We start from the raw sequence: 15387 nt of genomic DNA, 5'->3' as shown, positions 1-15387 counted from the left end.
TGAATCTAAAACTGTTGTGGCACATCTTACCAAGTTAAATGATATAGCCACCCTATTTACTAATGATGAGAAGTCTCGCTATTTTTATATCCTTAAGATATTTCTATTCTCGTTAAAGGGTAATGCTAAGACTTGGTACAATTCTCTTGCTCCTGGTTGTGTGCGTAGTCCCTAGGATATGATTTATTATTTCTCTGCTAAATATTTCCCTGCTCATAAGAAACAAGCTGCCTTGGGGGAAATATATAATTTTGTGCAAATCAAAGAAGAGAGTCTTCCACAAGCTTGGGGGAGGCTTCTCCGGTTACTTAATGCTTTGCCTGATCATCCTCTCAAGAAAAATGAAATACTTGATATCTTTTATAATGGACTAACCGATGCTTCCAAGGACTACCTGGATAGTTGTGATGGTTGTGTTTTCAGGGAAAGAATAGTCGATGAAGCTGAAATATTATTGAATAATATGTTGACTAATGAAAATAATTGGACTCTTCCTGAGCCAATTCCTGAAGCAATTCCTGAACCAATTGAGCCAACTCCTGAGCCTATTCCTAACCCACTCCAAAAAAGAGAGGTGTCTTATTTCTCAGTCCTGAAGACGTAAGAGGCAAAGAAATCAATGAAAGAAAAAGGTATTAAAGCTGAAGATGTTAAGAATTTAGCACCTATTGAAGAAATACATGGTCTTAATATACCGCTTGTTGAAGAACCATATTGTCTTGATAACCCGACACAGGTAGTAAAGGTAAATTCTCTCTATAGATATGATAAAGTTGAAATCCCCTCTACTAAATTTCATAGCACTTGCTTAGATGAATTTGATGACTTTATGGCTAGACAAGAAAGTTTTAATGCTTATGTTGGTAGAGAGTTAAAGAATAATGCTTTCGAGATAGGACGCGTAAGTGATAATCAAGCTACAGTTAAAGATGAACTTCACCTCGTTAGAAAATATGCTTCTATGGTTGCTACTCAAGCTGAGCAAGTACTCAAAGCTCAAAATGATTTGCTTGGTGAATTGAATAATAAAAATGACTTTGTTGTTAGAGTGGCTACTAGAACTGGTAGAATGACTCAGGAACCTTTGTATCCTGAAGGCCACCCTAAGAGAATCGAGCAAGATTCTCAGAGAAATAATTTAGAGGCACCTAGTTCTTCTAAAAAGAAGAAAAAGAAAGACGATAGAACCTTGCATGCTTCTAGTGAACCTGCTGTAGACACACCTGAGAATCCCAATGATACTTCTATTTCTGATGTTGAAACTCAATTAGGTGATGAACATGAACCTAGTGATAATGTTAATGATAATGTTCATGTTGATGCTCAACCTAGCAAAGACAATGATGTAGAGATTGAAGCTGCTGTTGATCTTGATAACCCACAATCAAAGAATCAACGTTATGATAAGAGAGATTTTGTTGCTAGGAAGCACGGTAGAGAAAAAGAACCATGGGTTCATAAACCCATGCCCTTTCCTCCTAAACCATCCAAGTCAAAGGATGATGAGGATTTTGAGCGCTTTGCTAAAATGATTAGACCTATTTTCTTACGTATGCGCTTAACTGATATGCTCAAAGTAAATCCTTATGCTAAGTATATGAAGGATATCATCACAAATAAAAGAAAGATACCAGAAGCTAAAATTTCCACCATGCTTGCTAATCATACTTTTAAGGGTGGAATACCAAAGAAACTTGGAGATCCGGGTGTGCCAACTATACCATGCTCTGTTAAAAGAAATTATGTTAGAACTGCTTTATGTGATCTTGGAGCCGGTGTTAGTGTTATGCCTCTCTCTTTATATCGTAGACTTGAATTGAATAAGTTGACACCTACTGAAATATCTTTGCAAATGGCTGATAAATCAACTGCTATACCTGTCGGTATTTGTGAGGATGTGCCTGTTGTGGTTGCAAATGTCACTATTTTAACGGACTTTGTTATTCTTGATATTCCCGAGGACGATAGTATGTCTATTATCCTTGGTAGACCCTTTTTGAACACTGCAGGGGCTGTTATTGATTGCAACAAAGGCAATGTCACTTTTCATGTTAATGGTAATGAGCATACGGAACACTTTCCGAGGAAACAATCTCAAGTTCATAGCATCAGTTCTATTGGACAAGTTCCAACTATTATTATTGGAGGTTTTGAATTTCCTCTCCCTACTGTCAAGAAAAAGTATGATATTCTTATTGTTGGGGATTTTCATATCCCTATTGAGGTAACTTAGTGTTATTCGAAATTTCTCCGGTTCCGTGTTATTCAGAATGAGTTTGTTAACAAGACTTGATCAACCTTGTTAGTGGATTCGTTTTGATGATCACGAGATGGATGAAACTAGAAGGCACAACCTTCTGTACCCACTTTTTACTTTTTGTTATTTAGAATAAATAAAGCAGAAATAGTATTATCCGTCTGTTTTCTGAATTATCCGTGCGATAAAAAATAGTCCGAAAATAAAAGTGCTCCAAATGCCCTGCAAATTTAGTATGTTTTTTTTTCTGGAATATTAGAGGATTTTAGGCACTTAAATCACTTCAGGAGGGGCAAGCACCAGGCCACGAGAGTGGAGGGCGCTCCCCCCTATAGGGCGCGCCCCCTGTCTCGTGGGCCCCTGGTGGCCCCCTCCACTTATGCTAGCACGCACACACTTCATCTTCTACCCAAAAAAATCCCCATCCAGCTCAAGCACGAGTTCTAGCTAGTTTTGCTGCGATTTTCGACCTCCTTGATCAAAGCTCCATTCACAATACTGCTTTGGGAGATTGTTGCTTGGTATGTGACTCCTCCATTGGTCCAAATAGTTTTTGTTCTAGTGCTTTATTCATTGCAAATTTTTGCTGCATAGGTGACCATGTTCTTGAGCTTGCATGTTAAATTTATGAGGTCCCAAGCAATTCTAATGCATGATATAGGCTCTAGGCACTTGTAGGAGTAGTTGCTATCAATCTTGTTCAGTTTTATTCACTTTTATTTTGAAGTTACTAAAATTTCAGAAATTTTCAGAAAATGTTGAGGAAACTTTTGAGGGGCTCTTCTAGCCACAGCTCTCAGGAAAAACAAGCCAAAGAGAAGGAAAAAGCCAAGTATAATCTTCCTCGCTTAGCGGAAGTACGGTCGTGTGAATGGCCATGTGAGGATTTCTTGAAAGAAGCTGGAATTCATGAAGATTTTTATTCTTTGATCGAGACTGCAGGCCTCACCGGTTTCATGAACGACCGAATCGATCAGTATCTCTTACTCACCAATACTTTCGTGCAAAACTTTTATTATTATCCTAAGTAGTCACCGCCTGCAGTATCATTTCATTTATATGATGAATTCAGAGAAATGTCTTTACATAATTTTTGCGCGGTGTGTAGGATACCTTATGAGGGAGAATTAGAGGAACCCCATCGTGAAGATGTGGGTGGCTTTGTTATACTATAGTTGTAGAGGAGCCGAAGAAGGGCTTCAAGGCAAAAGTCTCTAGCATACACTATCCTGTTTTACGCTACTTTGCCATATTTGCTAGTAGATGCTTGATTGGTCGTGGAAATAGTGGAAACTTGAGCGTTCCTGATATTATCATTCTTCAACATGCTTTGCTTGGAGACAATAATTTTAGTATGGGTGCCGTCGTTGCTAAATGGCTAGCCCTGAATCGTACAAAAGGCCCCATATTTGGAGGTATCAATGTTGCACGTCTTGCTAAATATTTTCAGATTCCCTTTAGGCACCATGAGAAGGAGGAGACAAAATTGCCTCCTCACATTTTAGATTACAAGAGCATGGTAGCACACAAGTTTATTGTTGACAACAAAGAAAATATGCTCTTGTATAAACTTAGATTTAATAACACTTTGAGATTATTATTTTGCCTGCGCCTCTGTTGTTTGATTTGCTTGCAGAAAATCTCCTTGTCACACCGAAAGCGGTTAATAATCATCGAGCCCAAACTTCTACTCCAGAACCTAAACCTGAGCCGGAACCTGAACTGAACCCTTATTGTGCATCATTTGTCCAGTGGGATCCGGAGATGACCAGCCAGTGGTATCCTGATTACACCTCCCATTACACCGGGGAGAGTAGCGGCGGTCCTTGGTATTAGACCAACTTAGGCCAAAAGCCTAAGATTGGGGGAGTACGTATTTCTCACCGACTTTACATTCATATTCACACACTAGTCGTCGGTGCTCATACTCTTTCATTGTATTATCCATGCTAGTTTAAATTTCTTTTTCTAGTTTTCCTCTTGTGTGTTTGATAAACCTTAAGAAAAAACCAAAAAATTAGTTAGTTTAATTTCCATGCTTGTAGTAGAAATTAAAATGAAAACCCAAAAAGATTTCTAGTTCTTCTTCTTACTTGTTGGGAGCTTTCCCGTGTAAATAATTTTATTTTATTTTTCTTTTCTTTCCTTTGAGGGTCGTGAAGACTATATTGAAAATGTTTAGTGGCTCTCATACGCATGATTGTTTATTTAACTTAGAGCCCATATTACTTGTCTTCTCTTTTGAGTTGAATGCTTGCAGATTCCAGCTTAGTCCGATGCACGTGCACTCTTATTATTATACACATCGTTCGGTTGTGCAAGTGAAAGGCAATAATGACGATATATGATGGACTTATTGAGATGAGAAAAGCTGGTATGAACTCGACCTCTCTTGTTTTTGTAAATATGATGAGTTCATCATTTCTGAGTCGGCTATTATGAAGTAAACATATTTGCAATGAAATTTAGAGATTATAGTTGCTTGTGCCATGCTTGATTAGCTATGAGTTATAATGGTTTACCTTACGTGCCAACATGCTATTAGAACGATTATGATGTGATATGTTGGGATGGTATCCTCCTTTGAATGAATTGAGTGACTCGACTTGGCACATGTTCACGCATGTAGTTGAATCAAATCAACATAGCCTTCATGATATTTACGTTCATGGTGGATTATATCCTACTCATGCTTGTATTTGGTGTGAATTAATTTTAATGCATGTTTATGACTGTTATCGCTCTCTCAGTTGGTCGCTTCCCAGTCTTTTGCTAGCCTTCACCTGTACTAAGCGGGAATACTGCTTGTGCATCCAAACTCCTTAAACCCCAAAGTTGTTTCATATGAGTCCATCATACCTACCTATATGTGGTATTTATCTGCCGTTCCAAGTAAATTTGTATGTGCCAAACTCGAAACCTTCAAATGAAATTATGTTTTGTATGCTCGAGCAGCTCATGTTACAACTAGGTCTTCTTATATCTTCTATGCTAGGTGGGTTATTCTCAAGAGGAGTGGACTCCGCTCCTCATTCACGAGAAAGGGCTGGTAACCGGGATGCCCAGCCCCATGATCCAAAAAGATCAAAGAAAATCAAAATAATTAAACAAAACTCCCCCAGGGTTCTTGTTAGTTGGAGGCACTCATTGTTTCGAGCAAGCCATGTATTGATGCTTGTTGGTGGTTGGTGGAGTATAAACCTTTACCATTCTGTTTGGGAACTAAATATAATGCATGTAGTATGGAAGATACAGCCATCTCATAGTTGTTGCGTTGACAGTGAAAGTATGCCGCTCAAAATGTTATTCAATCTCTATTTTAAAATCGAGCTCTGGCACCTCTACAAATCCCTGCTTCCCTCTGCGAAGGGCCTATCTATTTACTTTTATGTTGAGTCATCACCCTTCTTACTAAAAGCACCCGCTGGAGAGCACACTGTCATTTGCATTCATTACTATTGGTTTATATTGGGTATGACTTGACTAGATCTCTTTTACCATGAATTACAATGTTTAGTCAGTCCTTGATCTTTAAAGGTGCTTTGCATTTATGTTTTGCGGTCTCAGAAAGGGCTAGCGAGATACCATTTTGCTATATCATGTTATGATTATTTTGAGAAAGTGTTGTCATCCGAGTTTTATATTATGGCTCGCTAGCTGATTATGCTATTGATATGAGTAATTGTGAGACCTAAGTGTTATTGTGAGTATGGTTAGTTCATAATACTTGCTGAAACTTGAATGCTGGCTTTTCATGTTTACAACAACAAGAGCAAACAGAGTTTGTAAAAGTTTTTCTTCATCACTTTCAGTTTATCGACTGAATTTCTTGAGGACAAGCAAAGGTTTAAGCTTGGGGGAGTTGATACGTCTCCAACGTATCTACTTTTCCAAACACTTTTGCCCTTGTTTTGTACTCTAACTTGCATGATTTGAATGAAACTAACCTGGACTGACGTTGTTTTTAGCAGAACTGCCATGATGTTGTTTTATGTGTAGAAAAGAAAAGTTCTCGGAATTTCCTGAAAATCAACGGAGGAACTTTTGGAATTAATAAAAATTTCGGGGCAAAAGAAATACACCAGGGGGCCCAGGGCCTACCACGAGACGGGGGGCCCTGTAGGGCGCGCCCCCTATCTCGAGGGCCCCCTGGACCTCCACCGACATCAACTCCAACTCCATATATTCACGTTCGGGGAGAAAAAAATCAGAGAGAAAGTGTCATCGCATTTTACGACACGGAGCCGCCGCCAAGCCCTAATCTCTCTCGGGAGGGCTGATCTGGAGTCCGTTCGGGGCTCCGGAGAGGGGGATTCATCGCCATCATCATCATCAACCATCCTCCATCACCAATTTCATGATGCTCACTGCCGTGCGTGAGTAATTCCATCGTAGGCTTGCTGGACGGTGATGGGTTGGATGAGATTTATTAGGGTTTGATCCCTAGTATCCACTATGTTCTGAGATTGATGTTGCTATGACTTTGCTATGCTTAATGCTTGTCACTAGGGACCGAGTGCCATGATTTCAGATCTGAACCTATTATGTTTTCATGAATATGTGTGTTCTTGATCCTATCTTGCAAGTCTATAGTCACCTATTATGTGTTATGATCCGACAACCCCGAAGTGACAATAATCGGGATACTTCTCGGTGATGACCGTAGTTTGAGGAGTTCATGTATTCACTATGTGCTAATGCTTTGTTCCGGTTCTCTATTAAAAGGAGGCCTTAATATCCCTTAGTTTCCTCTAGGACCCCGCTTCCACGGGAGGGTAGGACAAAAGATGTCATGTAAGTTCTTTTCCATAAGCACATATGACTATTTACGGAATACATGCCTACATTACATTGATGAACTGGAGCTAGTTCTTTGTCACCCTATGTTATAGCTATTACATGAGGAATCGCATCCAGCATAATTATCCATCACTGATCCATTGCCTACGAGCTTTTCACATATTGTTCTTCGCTTATTTACTTTTCCGTTGCTATCGTAACTACTACAAAAACCCAAAAACATTTATCTTTACCTTTGCTACCGTTACCTTTATTATCATACCACTTTTGCTACTAAATACTTTGCTGCAGATACTAAGTTATCCAGGTGTGGTTGAATTGACAACTCAACTGCTAATACTCAAGAATATTCTTTGGCTCCCCTTGTGTCAAATCAATAAATTTGGGTTGAATACTTTACCCTTGAAAGTTGTTGTGATCCCCTACACTTGTGCCACCTACCAGCTATTCGCGTGGCTCACATTGGTGTCTCGCGAGACTTTAGCCCCTCGCGAGCCTCCAAGTCCTTAGGAGCCTCTCAGCCCCTAAGTGGCAGACCCTCGCGACGCGTCGCCAAACGCCACGACACTCGCACAGCAGCAGCATTGCTAGGTCACTTTTTGGTTTCTTCAATTGAGGGCGCCCCATGGGCTGCATCATCCTCAAGTTGGTCAGGGTCAGTCCCTCCAGCCACTGTACTTTTGGTTGTGTACTAAGCCTAGTTGTGCTTTCATGAGTTTATCATTCTTTCTTAACCCTGTGATTGGTACCTTGCCGCCATTGAGATCGCCGCGCCCTCACAACCTTTCTCTTGACCGCTCCATGACTGGGGCCTGGCACGGCGTCTGTGCTCAGGTCCGTCCATGCAATGTTGATAAACCCAAGTGACCTACTTTTGGCTCGCGGGCCTGCTCCAATGCATGTCACCTCACAGAGGTCCTTGGTGTCTTCCCATCTCATGGATTCGTCATGAGAGGGTGTGTAAGGGCGCGACCTGGTTTGCATAACTTTGAGTTTGGTGTGTTGCACCTCGGGCGTTGCGTGCCCGACGGATCTTCCCTTGATCGTCCAATGGAGAAACTTGGCACGTCGTTTGTGCTCGGGTCCGTCCCTGCAACGTCGTAACCCCAAACGGCCGAGCTCTGTCTGGCAGGCCAGTCCCATACAGGTCACCTCATTTGGGTCTGTGGTGCCTGACCTCTTCATGCTATGGCCTCGGGACAGCCGTCCGGCGCGGGTCGCCCCCATGTCATGGGGTGCACAAGCATGAACTGCAACGAGAGCTAGGCGCAACCTTCTTGAGGATTGAGGAAGGAGCTCCTGAGCCCTGCGCCTAGAGAATCGGACACCTCTGCAAGTTTTGTCGTGCATGTCACGCGTACGAACGAAATTAGACTATACACGCCCTAGAGACTCTCGCATATAGCTCCCGCCCATGCCCCAGTGGAAGCCCCATGCTCCATGCTGGTGGAACGGTCAGACTACAACCATGCCCACACCACAGTGGAAGCCCCATGCCCCGCGCTGGCGGAACGATCAATATATGATCATGCCCACACCCAAGTGGAAACCCCATGCTTTGTGCTGGTGGATAGTCATCTGAGAGTGCCCCAGGAGCCACAACAACCTCAGGACAACCCGCGCTAGGTGTGGCAGACGCTTACCTTCTTCCATGGCACACGCTCATAGCTCCCTCATGTGCCTCACGCGAGCAGGGTTGGACACGGTGCCTGTGCTCAGGTTAATTCCAGCAGCACTGAAAACTCCAGGGTACAGAGCACTAGCTCCCAGGCTTACTCCCGTGCACGTCACCCCGCCAAGGTCCTTGGTGTTTCGTCTCCTCGTGTAATGCCCATGAGCAAGCTTGCGAGCGCGTGCCATTCAATGAAACTTTTGTGCACAAGTTTCCCCTCAAGAATGGATTACCAGAAGGTTTCACAAAGTGCACTCTGCAAGCAACGGACCGCCGAGGCTGCAGAGAGTTAAGTTTGGGCACCTAGGGGGCATCTCACCGACGCTAACGTTTCCCCTTGTGCGGCCTGCTTGCGCATCAAGGGGGGACTCCTGAGCATCGCGCCTCAGGAGCCCTCACTAGTTCCCAGAGCCCCTTACCTCCTGGCCATGACTAGGCATCGCGACCTGACATCCCAGCAATGGTTGAGGGCTTCACGGGGTTGGCCCCTGCTGACATAGAGAACCAGGGCAGACAAGAGGAAAAACTAGTATGGAAAGGAAACTGTGACACCCCCGATTCGACCGTACACTAATCATACACACAAACGTGTACGATCAAGATAAGGGACTCACAACAAGATATCACAACACAACTCTAAATACAAATAAAATAATACAAGCTTCATATTACAAGCCAGGGGCCTTGAGGGCTTGTATACAGAAGCTCGAATACAAACGAGTCAGTGGAAGCAACAATATCTAAGTGCAGACATAAGTTAAACAAGTTTTGCTTTAAGAAGGCTAGCACAAACATCAACAATCAAAGAGGCAAGGCCTCCTGCCTGGGACATCCTAACTACTCCTGGTTGTCGATGGTATCCACATAGTAGTAGTGTAACGCCCCGGATCCGATGCGCCAGGTGTCTGCCAGTTATTCGTCGTTGTTGCCATGTCATTTGCTTGCGTGTTGCACTTTGCCATGTCATCATCTACATTTCATATCATGTCATCATGTGCATCGCATTGGCATACGTGTTTGTTTCTTGCATCCGAGCATTTTCCTCGTTGTCCGTTTTGCAATCCGGCACTCCTATGTCCTCCGGCGTTCCCCCTTTTGCCTCTTTTCATGTGCGAGTGTTAGACTTTCTCGGAATGGCCCGAGGTTTGCCAAGCGGCCTTGGTACACCACCGGTAGACCGTCTGTCAAGCTTCGTGCCATTTGGAGTTCGTTTGATACTCCAACGGTTAACCGGGTAACCGTAAAAGCCTCTTTTGTGTGCAGCCCAACACCCCTCCAAACTGGCCCAAAACCCAGCAAAATCCCCTCCATGCTCTCGGTCGTTCGATCACGATCGCGTGGCCGAAAACCGCTCCTCATTTGGACTCTCCTAGCTCCCAGAATCTATATATATGCCCCTCCCCCCGAAATTCGCGGTCTAATCCTACCCTAACCCTAGCCTCCTTCTTCCTCCGCGCCCGGACATGTCCGCCACCTCCGGACAAAGCCGCCATCGCCTCCAGCCAACCCCGCGCCGCCATGTCGCCTCCGTCGCGCCCCGCCGCCGCAGGCCCTACGAGCCCATCGCGGGCCCGCCCGGCCCATCCGCGCCGCCGCCGCACGCCCGAGGCGCCCGTGCCCCTGCACCTCGTCCCGATCCAGGGAGGAGAGGAGCTCCTCCCGTTCGCCTCGCCGCCGACCGCATCGCCCCGCCGCCTCGTCGACCACCTCCGCCGCGGCTCCAGGTCGTCATCGGCGCCGTGCCTCCCTCTCCCTCTGACTTCTCTCTTTCTCTCTCAGATCTCTCTCTCCCCTTGCAGGAGCCCCGCCACCGCCGCCAGGAACCTCGTCGCCGGCCTCCCTCGCCTCGGGATCGTCGGATCCGGCTGATCCCTCACCGGATCTGGACATCGGCGCCGCCCCCATGGCCTCCTCCGGCCTCGCCGGCCCTTGCCGGAGCCCCGCCGCCGTCTGCCGCCTTCGTCTCGCTTGGGATCGAGCGAGTGCTCGTGCCCCTGCTCGCTTGCCCGCGTGGGCCCGACCTCACCGCCGGCCCAGCAAGCCCACACCCCGGCCTGCCTTCCCCTCCATCCTGGGCCGAAGCCCAATGGGTGAGCAGCCCCTGTTCTCCGCCCTGTGCACAAAACAGTTATGCAACGCTCACTTTCGGTCCAGCTAAAAACTGCCAAGTCCCTGAGATTCTGACATTATCATGCCATGTTCATCGCATCATAACTTGTTGTATACTGCTCCGTTTCGTGCGTGTAATATGTCAAATTGTTTGCCTCGATGAGTACTTCATTTCATTCCATTGCATCATGTTCATTTGAGTACATCTTGATGCCTGAATCTTCGTTGCAAGAGTGCTATATGATGTTAATCTGCTGAAACTGTTATAACTTGAGGATTTGTCATGTTTGTTGCATTTGATGTGTGCATCCTATGAGCTCGATGTCTACATGTGTTTTGAACTATGTCATTCCATCTTCACAGAGGTGCTATCCTTATATTTTTGTGGGTCTTGTACTGAGTGCATCGATCTCGTGAAGTAGGGTACCTGCTGTTGCTGTTTTGCTAGGCTGATTCTATTATATTTTGTTGCTATGTAAACCTGCTGCTACAAGTCATTCTATGCATAATCTGGAGATGTTCACTAAGGATGTTTTGTACTACATGTCATGCTCTATCCATTCATGCCCCTGGTTGCATTTATAGCCTGCTGTAACTTGTTGTTACCTTGCTCCAAACTTACTAAATAATGTTGCTGTCAGCCTGATTAACCTTAAGTTCAGTTTTGCCATGTGTTTTGCTAGTGATCCATGCACCCCATGAACATGCTCTTGCCATGCTTAACTTCACAAACATGTCTTATTATTGTTGGTTGCCTTTTCATGCCATGTATTGCTCTGTGGTGAGTGGTTCAAGCTCACCAACATGCCTACTTATTGTTGTTCCTGCCATGAATGAATCTGTCATATCATTTGCCATGTTTACATGGGTGCCATCATATCTTCTGTGCCTTTTTGGCTCATGGTCAGTAAGGGACTTTTGTTATATGAGATTAGTAGATTCATGCCATGCTTTTGGTTGCCATGATAAGTTCCTGTAGCATGTTGTTTGATAGCTCTAAACATTGCAACCTGATGCTATTTCTGCCAAGCCTGAAACTGTTATTATTTGCAATATTGCCATGTCCTTTTGAGCATGTTATAGTGTTTTTTGGAGATAGCTCAGTGTTCATGTTTTGTCATGCTTTACCTGTACTTCATGCCCATGCCTTTTGTTATTACGTTGAGATGTTGTAGCATATTGTTTTGATGCTTGCAATATGCCTAGTTGCTGTTTTGGACAGCTTGTCCTTTAAACTTGTATAGAGTGTACGTATTGAACCGTTGCTCCGTTTTGAGTGTGATTTATATGAAACTTGCTTGATTTCGCATGTAGTTTCATATTATCATGTTGCATCCTTGTTTTGAGGTGTTTGCTTGATGTTTGGATGCATTTAGCATCAATGCCATGGTTAACTTGTTTTGCTCATATCTTCTAGGTCGTAGCTCCGAATTAAATGAACTTTATATGTAACTTGGCTAGAATCTCGTGTAGATCATCTTGGTGCATCTTAACTTGCTGTTAAACAACTTCAACTTAATGTTTGTTCAGATCTGGACCAACTTTGAAATTTGCATATGAGGACTTACCGGAATTGCTATATGTTGTTTCCGGCCTCATTTAAACTGGCCTTGATGTGTTGTTCTTGTTTGCATCATCTCTTTCCATGAGTAGCCTCATCTAGCTTTGTCATGAATCATGCTTGGTTGTGCATCATGTCTTGTCTATGTGTGGTGTGTTTACCATGTTGTGTGCTTCTTCTTGATAGTTCCCGTTTTCGTTGCGATCGTGAGGATGCGTTCGTCTATGTGTGGTTCGTCTTCGTGGCTTCATCTTCTTCATGGACTCATTATTCTTCCTTGGAGGATTTCAGGCAAGATGGCCACTACCCTGGATCTCACTACTATCATTGCTATGCTAGTTGCTTCGTTCTATCGCTATGCTGCGCTTCCTATAACTTGTTCTTCAAGCCTCCCCAAATTGCCATGAACCTCTAACCTTTGACACTCTTCCTAGCAAACCGTTGTTTGGCTATGTTACCGCTTTGCTCAGCCCCTCTTATAGCGTTGTTAGATGCAGGTGAAGTTGAAGATTGCTCCATGGTGGACAGGATTATGTTGGGATATCACAATATCTCTTATATTATTAATGCATCTATATATTTGGTAAAGGGTGGAAGGCTCGGCCTTATGCCTGGTGTTTTGTTCCACTCTTGCCGCCCTAGTTTCCGTCATACCGGTGTTATGTTCCCGGATTTTGCGTTCCTTATGCGGTCGGGTGATTTATGGGACACCCTTGACAGTTCGCTTTGAATAAAACTCCTCCAGCAAGGCCCAACCTTGGTTTTACCATTTGCCTCACCTAGCCCTTTTTCCCTTGGGAGTCGCGCTCCCGAGGGTCATCTTATTTTACCCCCCCCCCCCCGGGCCAGTGCTCGTCGTGAGTGTTGGTCCAACCTGTCAGCCGCCGGTGGCCACCAGAGGCAACTCTGGGCTGGCCTACCGGAAGTTTGGACAATCCGGTGTGCCCTGAGAACGAGATATGTGCAGCTCCTATCAGGATTTGTCGGCACATTCGGGCGGCTTTGCTGGTCTTGTTTTACCAGTGTTGAAATGTCTTGTAAACCGGGATTCCGAGAGTAATCGGGTCTTCCTGGGAGAAGGTATATCCTTCGTTGATCGCGAGAGCTTATCATGGGCTAAGTTGGGACACCCCTGCAAGGTATAAACTTTCGAGAGCCATGCCCGCGGTTATGTGGCAGATGGGAGTTTGTTAATGTCCGGTTGTAGATAACTTGACACCAGATCCGAATTAAAATGCATCAACCGTGTGTGTAGCCATGATGGTCTCTTCTCGGCGGAGTCCGGGAAGCGAACACGGTCTTTGTGTTATGTTTGACGTAAGTAGAAGTTCAGGATCACCTCTTGATCATTGTTAGCTTCACGATCGTTCCATTTGCTCTCTTCTCGCTCTTATTTGCATATGTTAGCCACCATATATGCTTAGTCGCTGCTGCAACCGCACCACTTTACCCCTTCCTTTCCCATTAAGCTTTGCTAGTCTTGATACCCATGGTAATGGGATTGCTGAGTCCTCGTGGCTCACAGATTACTACAACAACAGTTGCAGGTACAGGTTATGCGATGATCATGACGCGAGAGCGATGTTTGCTTGTTTTGGAGTTCTTCTTCTGCTTCTTCTTCGATCAGGGGATAGGTTCCAGGTCGGCAGCATGGGCTAGCAGGGTGGATGTCGTTTGAGCTTCTGTTTGTGTTTCATCCGTAGTCGGATGTTGATCTTATGTAAGATGATGTTGTATTCGTGTGGCATTGTATGCCTTTTGTATGTATCCCCATCTATTATGTAATGTTGATGTAATGATATCCACCTTGCAAAAGCGTTTCAATATGCGGTTCTATCCTTGGTGGGACCTTCGAGTCTCTTTAGGATAGTATGGCATATTGGGCGTGACAAGTTGGTATCAGAGCCTCGACCGGCCATAGGAGCCCCCTTGATTGATCGTGTAGTTTTGTCGTTCTTGAGTCTAGAAGAAAATTGTTTTCGGAGTCTAGGTATATCGGAGAGTAGGAATTCTTTTTACTCCTCAGCCTCTTCGTCGCTCTGGTGAGGAATCTTGACGTAGGTGTTTTGTATTACTTCTCTTCCCCTTCAAATTTTTCTTTAGGTTCACGCAGTTGGTTTTCCGATCGTTGGTTCTCAGATGTTTTCATCCGGTGCATTTTCTCGTCAAGTCGATTCGACCTCCTTGCTCTCGCGAGTTCAATCCTCAGTTGTTTTCTTTTCCCACCCGCCCACCCCTTTCCTTCTTGGAGCCGGAGTCCGTAATCGAGTATCCATCCTACTCGTGCGAAGTCTTTGCTTTCTTTCCTCAATGATTTTAACCGGTGTTCTTCTCTTCAAGTTACTCGTTGATTCCCCGTTCAAGCTGCCTGTGTTTTCCCGCCCTCCCACCCTTTTCTTCCCGGAGCCTGAGTCTCTTTCGAGCATCAATTTCATTCGTGCGGAACCTCTTCAGTCTTTCGTAAATTATCTCAACCGGTGAATTCTCATCTCGTTTGGCATTCTTCATCCCTTTTTCTTCTCCGGTGGATTCAATTCTAATTTTCGGTAGTGATTATATTCTTTCCCTCGGCTCAAGTGTTTTCCCTGCTCGTTCGTCTCTCGCCAGTTTATCCTTCCGGAGTGCTCAAGACATCTCAGGAGATTTGTCTGTGTTCTAATTAATTCGAGGTTGTCACCTCATTCAAATATTTCAATTATTCCGGTGCATCATCTATCTTTTCAACAACCCTTTCCAACGGTGTTTTCTTTTAGTGGGCCCTAACCCACAGGTCTTTTCCCAGGATCTTACCTCACTCTTCTAATTTCCCGGAGCTATTCTCAAATTCCTATTGAGTGTGACATAAGAATGGATCCCATCAGTCACATGCCTTCTCCAAGATCGCTTTCAAATTCTTTTCATCTTTGGTTCTACATTTCCTCTTTTTCATTATTCCGGAGTTTCTCAACAATTTTGGTGGCGTTCCTCATCGTCATTTGAAGACCGAAG

This window comes from Triticum aestivum, chromosome 6B, assembly GCF_018294505.1.
Source record: "Triticum aestivum cultivar Chinese Spring chromosome 6B, IWGSC CS RefSeq v2.1, whole genome shotgun sequence".
Lineage (NCBI taxonomy): Eukaryota > Viridiplantae > Streptophyta > Magnoliopsida > Poales > Poaceae > Triticum > Triticum aestivum.
This window is presented reverse-complemented; position numbering follows the sequence as displayed.